Source organism: Prionailurus viverrinus, chromosome A1 (genome assembly GCF_022837055.1).
Source record: "Prionailurus viverrinus isolate Anna chromosome A1, UM_Priviv_1.0, whole genome shotgun sequence".
NCBI lineage: Eukaryota > Metazoa > Chordata > Mammalia > Carnivora > Felidae > Prionailurus > Prionailurus viverrinus.
The window spans coordinates 158,848,506-158,857,464 of NC_062561.1; positions in this window are offsets into that span (position 1 = coordinate 158,848,506).

Genomic DNA, 8,959 nt, shown 5'->3' on the forward strand with positions numbered 1-8,959 from the left:
ATGAGAAGTGACTGCTAATGGGTGGAGGACTTCTTTTTGGGATGATAAAGATGTTTGTAAGTTAGATTATGGTGATGGTTGCACAGTTTTGTAAAAAACTCTAAGTACCATTGAATTGTATACTTGAACACACTTCTACGGGTGAACTTTATGGTATAAATTATATCATAATAAAACCATTAAGAATAATTATGATATAATAGCATACAAACAATGACACTGGGTAAAACTTTATGATTTATCATATTCATTGTGGAGCAAAAAATGATTGGATTTAAATAAAAGCACTTAAAAAAAAGCCAAAAAAAGCTCCATATTGAATTTTGGCATTTCCCAGATTTAGGTGCTGTCACTAAGGCACCGGATGTCAGAACAAAGGAAATTACCAAGAGGTTATGTAAAATAAGAACCTGGTGCAGGCAGGGTGCCAATCTTAATTACAAGTGGTGCCTAAGCTGTTTTCCTTGATCAGGATTGGATGGAGAGATGAGAGGGATACCAATTGAGCCATTATGCTTTAAAGAAAATTTGGTTTATGTTGGTGGTAAAAAGATTAGAAAATCAGAGACCACAACCTCGGGTGCACACTTATTCTAGAGAAGTGCCTCTCATCGTATGAGCTGTGCTCAATTCCTATCAGCATTTTGAGGGAAGAGTACTCATTAAAAATGAAAATTTATCAATCCCACACTAGAACTATGAATCAATATCTCAGGAGGATGAGGGTGGCAAAAGATTGAAGCAATGTACAATTTTATATTGTCACCATATAATTCTTCCCACCTCCCCATTTTATTGAAGTATAATGAACAAATAAAAATTGTATATATTTAAGGATCATGAATTGGATTTGACATTTTGATATGCACATACATTGTGAAATAATTGCCACAATCAAGCTAATTAACATATCCATCAGCTCCCATAGTTATCTAGGTGATTCTTTTTTTTGGTTTTGTTTTTGTTTTGAGAAAGATGGAGTGTGAGTGGGGGAGGAGCAAAGAGAGAGGGAGACAGAGGATCTGAAGTGGGCTCTGCACTGACAGCAGCAAGCCCAATGTGAGGCTGCAACTCACCAACCATGAGATCATGACCTGAGCTAAAGTTGGACACTTAACCGACTGAGCCACCCAGGGACCCCTGTCTAGGTTATCTTAAGCAACTAAATTTGAGAACACAGATACAGAGTAGAAAAACCCTATTGACTGAATTTTTATGATTTCTGTTCTACAAAGTTCCTAGAAAATAACAAAACTTATTTGTTTTTCTCAAGGCTTGTATTGTAATATTAAATGAAAATAGTTTAACTTATCTAAAATATCTAAATTAAAAAGTAGATAAATGGTTATGACCCAAGATTATCTATGTTTGCACTATAAATTACCACTATAAAAATAGGTTATATATGATGGTTCCATATAGTTGAAAGAGGGTGTTTTGTACTTAATTTTGGTATGTTATGGATTAGTGTGGGAATTTACCATTTACAATAATATTTCCATTAGAAAAAGGTTTTCATGTTTATGATAATCTACTTAATGAATATGTAACTATTCATGAGTAAAAGATAATCTTTTGGGAAAAGGGCTGTCTAGAGTTTGTCTCTGTCTTTAGTAAAATGATCCCAAATTGGTTAGATAAACAAATAACAATAAACTAGGAAATTACCATCGATTTGCATTTTTAAGAAGTTGCTTGAAGTATTTACAGTTAATTTTGACTATTGGCCTTAGGTCCTACAAAAACAGCTAATTGTACTAATAGATAGTAGGTATTCATTATGTGCTGCTTCATCAAATGAGATGACTTTTTAAAATTCCTGTTAGTAGTTGAAATTCATTTTTTAAAGTAGTGATTTATTTATTTTTCCTGTTTTATTTTATCAGCTAAGATTTATAGTATAATATAGAACTAAAGTTTGAAAAATGATTAAAAAGAAGTGATATTGTACTACTCCACAATTAATATGTTTGTTTGAAAGAAAATCCATGGGAATCAATCTGCAGACAAGGACATTTGGAAAATCCAAAAATATTTGTAGAAAAGAGGACCTTTAGAATATGTTTTCTTTTTTTTCTAATAAAGTATAATTAACATATAGTGTTATATTAGTTTCTGGTATACAATATAATTCAACAGTGCTATACCTTACTCAGTGCTCATCATGAGAAGTGTACTCTTAATCCCCTTTATCTATTTCACCCATCCTCCCATGACCTCCCCTCTGGCAACCACCAGTATGTTTTTTGTATTTAAGAATTTCTTTTCATTTTTTTTCTTTTTTTTCTTTTTATGTTCATTTGTTTTGTTTCTTAAATTCCACATAGGCTGAAATCATGTGGTGTTTGTTGTTCTCTGTCTGACTCATTTCACTTAGCATTGTATCCTCTAGGTCCATCCATGTCATTACCAATGGGCACATTTCATTATTTTTTATGGCTGAGTAATGTTCCACTGTGTGTGTGTGTGTGTGTGTGTGTGTGTGTGTGTGTGTGTATCACATATTCCTTATCCGTTCAGATATAGATGGATACTTGTGTTGTTTTCATAACTTGGCTATTATAAATAACGCTGCAGTAAATATAAGGGTGCATGTATCTTTTCCAGGTTGTATTTTCATTTTCTTTGGATGAATACTCAGTAGTGGAATTACTGAATCATATGGTAATTCTGTTTTTAATTTTTGAAGAAACTCCAAACTTTTCCACGGTGGCTACATCAATTTGCATTCCCACTGACAGTGCACAAGGGTGCCTTTTTCTCTACATCCTTACCAACACTTGTTATTTCTTGTCTTTTTGATTCTAGCCATTCTGACAGGTGCAAAATGATAACTCATTTTGGTTTTGATTTGTATTTCCCTGATGGTAAGTGATGCTGATCATCTTTTCCTGTGTTTGTTGGCCATCTGTGTGTCTTCTTTGGAAAAATGTCTATTCAGGTCTGCCCATTTTTTAATAAGATTATTCATTTTTTTGATGTTGAGTTGTATGAGTTTTTTTATATGTATTTTAGATATTGGCCTCTTCTCAGTTATATCATTTACAAATATCTTCTCCCATTCAGTAGGTAGCCTTGTCATTTTGTTAATTTCGTTCACTATGTGAAAGCTTTTTAGGTTGGTGTAGTCCCAACATTTTATTTTTATTTTTGTTTCCCCTGCTTGAGGAGACATATGGAGAAAAATGTTGCTACAGCTAATGTCAAATAAATTACTGCCTATGTTATCTTCCAGGAGTTTTATGGTTTCATGTCTCACATTTAGGTCTTTAACTCATTTTGACTTTATTTTTGTGTATGGTATAAGAATGTGGTTCAGTTTCATGCTTTTGCATATAACTATCCAGTTTCCCCACCACCATTTGTTGAAGAGATTTTCTTTTCCCCATTGTATCTTCTTTCGTCCTTTGTCATAGATTAATTTATCATATGAGCCTGGGTTTATTTCTATGTTCTCTGTTTGTTCCATTGATCTATGTGTCTTTTTTTGTGTGTGTGCCAGTACCATACTGTTTTGCTTATTGTAGTTTTGTAGTATATCTTGATATCTGGGATTGTGGTACCTCTAAATTTGTTATTCTTTCTCATGGCTTTAGCTATTCAGGGTCTTTTGTGGTTCCATACAAATTTTAGGATTATTTGTTCTAGTTCTGTGAAAAATTCTGTTGGTATTTTGAAAGGGATTGCATTAAATGTGTAGATTGTTTAGGTAGTATGGACATTTCAATAATCTTTTCTTCCACTCTGTGAGCATGGAACATCTTTATTTATTAGTCTCATCTTAATTTTCTTTTTTTTTAAGTTTATATATTTATTTTGAGAGAGAGCAAGAGAGAAAGCAGAGGAGGGGCAGAAAAAGAGGGAGAGAGAATCCCAAGTAGGCCCTGTGCTGTCAGCACAGAGCCTGATGTGGACTCGAACTCAGGAACTGTGGGATCATGACCTAAGCCAAAATCAGAGCCAGATGCTTAACTGACTGAGCCACCTAGGTGCCTTTCAATTTCTTTCATCAATGTTTTATAGGTTTTGGGTATAGGTCTTTCACCTCCTTTGTTAAATTTATTTCTAGGTGTTTTTTTCTGGTGCAATTGTAAATGGTATTCTTAATTATAAATGCGTTCTCTTAATTTCTCTTTCTGCTACTTTATTATTAGTGTATAGAAATGCAACAGATTTCTACATTTTTTTAAATCTTTTTTTTAATGCTTATTTATTTTTGAGAGAGAGACACAGTGTGAGAGTGGGGGAGGAGCAGAGAAAGAGGGAGACACAGAATCCAAAGCAGGCTCCAGGCTCTGTGCTGTTAGCACAGAGTTCTATGCAGGGCTCGAACTCACAAACAGCAAGATCATGAACTGAGCCAAGGTTAGATGCTTAACTGAATAAGCCACCCAGGTACCCCTGCTATAAACTTCTGTCATAGAACCACTGGTGCTGCATTACAAAGACTTTTGACCATTGTGTTTTCATTTTCATTTGTCTCCACGCATTTTTTAATTTCCTTTTTGGATTCTTTTTTTTTTTTTTTTTTTGAGAGACAGAGAGAGAGAGAGAGAGAGAGAACATGAGTTGGGGAGGGGCAGAGGAAGGAAGAGAGAGAGAATCCCAAGCAGGTTCCACACTGCCAGCACAGAGCCTGATGTGGGGCTCAAGCTCATGAGCCATGGGATTAATACTGGAGCTGAAATCAAGAACCAGACACTTAACAGACTGAGCCACCCAGACGCCCCTCCTTTTTGAATTCTTAATTGACTCATTCATAGTTTAGTAGCACGTTATTTAGCCTGCATGTATTTATTTACTTTCCAGACTTTTTCTTGTGATTAATTTTCAGTTTCATACTATTGTGGTCAGAAAAGATGAATGATATGATTTCAATCTTTTCAAATTTATTGACACTTGTTTTGTAGCCTAACATGTGATCTATTCTGGAAAATGTTCTATGTGCACTTGAAAAGAATGTGTAATCTGCTGTTTTTTGATGAAATGTTCTGAATATATCTTTTAGGTCTATCTAGTCTAATGTGTCATTCAAAGCCACTGTTGTCCTTGTTGATTTTCTCTCTGGATGATCTATCCATTGATGTAAGTGGGGTATTAAAGTTCACTACTATTTGTATATTGCTGTCAATTTCTTCTTTTATGTCCGTTAATAGGTGCTTTTTGTATTTTAGGTGCTCCCATGTTGGATGCATAGATTTTTATAATTGTTATATCCTCTTGTTGGATTATTCCTTTTATCATTATGTAGTGTCCTTTTTGTCTCTTGTTACAGTCTTTGTTTTAAAGTCTATTTTGTCTGACATTAGTATTGCTACCCCAACTTTCTTTTTGCTTCCATTTGCACGGTGTATGTTTTTCCATCCCTTCACTTTCAAGCTGTGTGTGTCTTTAGGTCTGAAATAAGTCTCTTGTAGGCAGTATATAGATGGGTATGGCTTATTAATCCATTCAGTCATCCTATGTCTTTTGATTGGAGCATTTAGTCTATTTACATTTGAAGTAATTATCAATAGGTATGCATTTATTGCCATTTTGTTCTTTGTTTTATGATTGTTTTTATAGTTTTCTTTTCCTTTCTTCTTCTCTTGTTCTCTTCCCTTGTGGTTTAATGGCATTTTAAATAGTGTTCAGCTGATTTTCTGAATACAAAATTAACAAAGAAATTCAATATTGAAGAAGCTCAGTAGAGGGGTGCCTGGGTGGCTCAGTCGATTGAACACACAGCTTTGGCCCAGGTCATGATCTGTCAGTTCACAAGTTTGAGCCCTGCATTGGGCTCTGTGCTGACAGCTCAGAGCCTGGAGTCTCCTTCAGATTCTGTCTCTCTCTCTCTCTCTGCCTTTCCTCCACTCCTCTCTCTCTCTCAAAAATAAATTAAAAAAAACATTAAAAAAAGTTCAGTAGAGTTTGTATGTAATAGGACGACCTTGTATAAATGCAATATAGAAAATGGTATAACTCAAAAGAGCAACAAGCTAAGACAGGGAGAGTGGGGAGTAGTGTAGAGAGAGGTAGAGAAGGTATAAGATGCCTAGGAAAAAAACTGTCACAAAAACTTTTCCTTTCTTCATGCATGAAATTATGAAACTTTATTTAAAGTCATAGAAGAAATGATTTAAACATTTGCAGAGACATACCATGTTCATAAATAGGAAGACTCCTAAAAGTATTAAATCTCTCCAATTTATCTAAAACTTCAATGCCATCCCAATCAAAATTCCTAGAGGGCTTTTAAAATAATTTTATAAAACTGTAGTAAAGTGTAGCAAAGCAGTTATGTATATTACAGAAGTACTTCTGTATGTGTACATAGGTACCCATTGCTTAGAATAGTAAAAAATGAGAAACAACCTATTGTTCACTGGTTATTGAATGGATAAGTTAACTGTAGGTTATTATTATTTGACAATTAAAATGAAGCACTTACATCAATCTGTATGTGTCAATATGAATAGATTTGAAAAAAAAATATTCAATAAAAAAGCAAATTACTAAAAGTTATGTATATATGATATAAAATATGTGGAACTTCAAAACCAAAATAGTACTGTATATTAATTTATGCATACACATTTAGTAAAATTATGCAGTCTTACATATAATTGATTCCTCAAAATGTCAGAACACCTCTGTGGAAAGAGGAGAGGGAAGGCATGTGGGTGGGATTAGAACTTTAGCTGTATTTGGAATACTTTATTAACAGAATAAATAAATATGAAGCAAATATGGACTAATATTAACATCTGATAGGAGTAGCAAAAAATTAGCTTTTGTTATATTTGAAATATTTCAAACAACAAAAACAATAAAAATTGATTTGTAGAATTTTCAATACTGATAAACTCTTAAATGAGGTGACATAAAGCCTCATATTTAATTTAGATCCTCTCATCAATATTTGTCATACCTAAAAGCTGGACAGATGGCAAATATAATATTATTTCTATTTGACAGATGGATGAACTGGAAGGTTTAATTACTTTCTCCTAGTTACATAACAAGTAGCTCTGGAAATTAAACATTTTGGTCAATAACTTTGGGGTTTGGCCACCACACAGAATGTGAGAACACAATGCTTAGCCTTTATAGTTTCTACTATGAGACAACATAACATATTCACATATATGTTCTATTGCCTACTTAAAACAGGAGCCCTATATCTTCATGTGTAATCAGTCACTGTAGAACAGGAAAATACATTCTTAGAATTCTAGTTTTTCTCATGATTGCTATTGTAAATAAGCCTTTCCATTCTGACATATTTCAAATAAATGTAATTTATTAATCATTTCTATAAAGTTAGAGCTTTCGACATTAAAAAAAAGCCAAGAATAAATCATGTCTCTTGGCAGAGCATTTGATCTTCCTAGTCCAGAAATGGGTCTTTAGGGCAAGAGTGTCTGGATTATATTCAGGAGACATAAGTTTTATTCCCAAGTCTTATACTGGCTAACTCTGGCCTGTATCAACTTTCTGAATCTTCCAGGATCTGTAAAAGATTATGGAAGAAAGATATATCAGGTTGAGAGAACAACATTAACTTAAAATATATTACTTGTTTGGAGCAGGGCAAAGAGCCTGTTGGAGCTGGAAGGGCATGTTTATGGAAGACAAAAGTAGGAAATGAGACTGGGGAGGCTTTGGATTATACTCTGCAGCAATTGAAGATTTTTGAGTAACGGTGCAATGTTATCTTCATTATGCTTTCCTTGGGAATATTGTCATTGAGCAATGGCAAGCAGCATATGAAAAAACCATACACTATCAGGTCATCAAATAGAGATTTATTTTGCCTACAAAACACGAAATCAGGAGGTGGGAAGACCAAAGCAGTTCAGCATCTCCAGACAGTCATCAAAAACTGATTCCTTCTAGCTTCCTATTTCACCAGTCTTAGCTTGAGGTTTTTGTCCTTGTTCTCTCAGGATGGTTGTTCCATGTCTAGGAATAAAGAAAAGGAAAACTCAAAAGGTGAAAAGTTTGTTCCAACTGAACAGTAATGTAATGGCTTTGATGCAGGTTCCATCTAGTAGACTTAGGCTTACATCTCATTAGCCAGAAGTGAATCACAGGAAGTCTGGGACTGTATGTGTTTTGTGTTTGTGTGTGTGTGTTTATAATTTATGTACAATAAACTGCATGCATATAAAGTATACAGTTGTGTACAATATTAAATCATTACCATAATTAAGATACCAAGTATTGTTAGAAGGTGAATATTTTAAAATGGAAACTTTGTCACCTATCTAGATCAAGATCTGGATAGATCTTTTAGCAAGAGAAAGATGGAAAAATAGGTGTTGAGAGGCAACTAGTGATATCTGCCAGAATTTCAAGATTCATACATTCTCCCAAGGGTACCCCTCCAAGTAGCACTCCTGGTTCAGTTTGGTAGACCCCAGGAGGGCTTGTAGGGAGACAGCCAGCACAGGAGTTTGCCTTGGGGTCTATTCTGGCCTACGTCTGCCTTGGCTGGTAGGATGACTTAGAGGTGAGTGTGATTTTTAGAGTCAGACCAGGGTTAACATCCAGGTCCTTTTACTAACTCATTGTGTGGTTTTAAATGATTTATTTCAGTGAATATTTATTGAGCACCAACTATGTACCAGGTACTCTGCCGTTCCTTGGACATACAGCAGTAAAGGGCAAACACAGTCCATCCCTTCACAGAACTTAACTTTCTGGTGGCAACTGAGCCTTTTCTATAAAAAAGAATTGTGGGAAGGACATGTAAATGCTAGTTAAATGGTAATTGTTCAGAAGCTGTCCTAGATTTGAATTCATTCTCCTGAAACTAGTACTTACATTTGGAGCTTGGATCTCTCCACTAGAAGTTCTGCTTGCTTGATTTTGGATTAATCCCAGGAGTTCTGGGCTTTTTTTGGAGCTAATTAAGGCCAGCTAAACTGTGACCCTAAACCTCATTGGGTTAAGAGCACATGACCTAGTTTCTTCC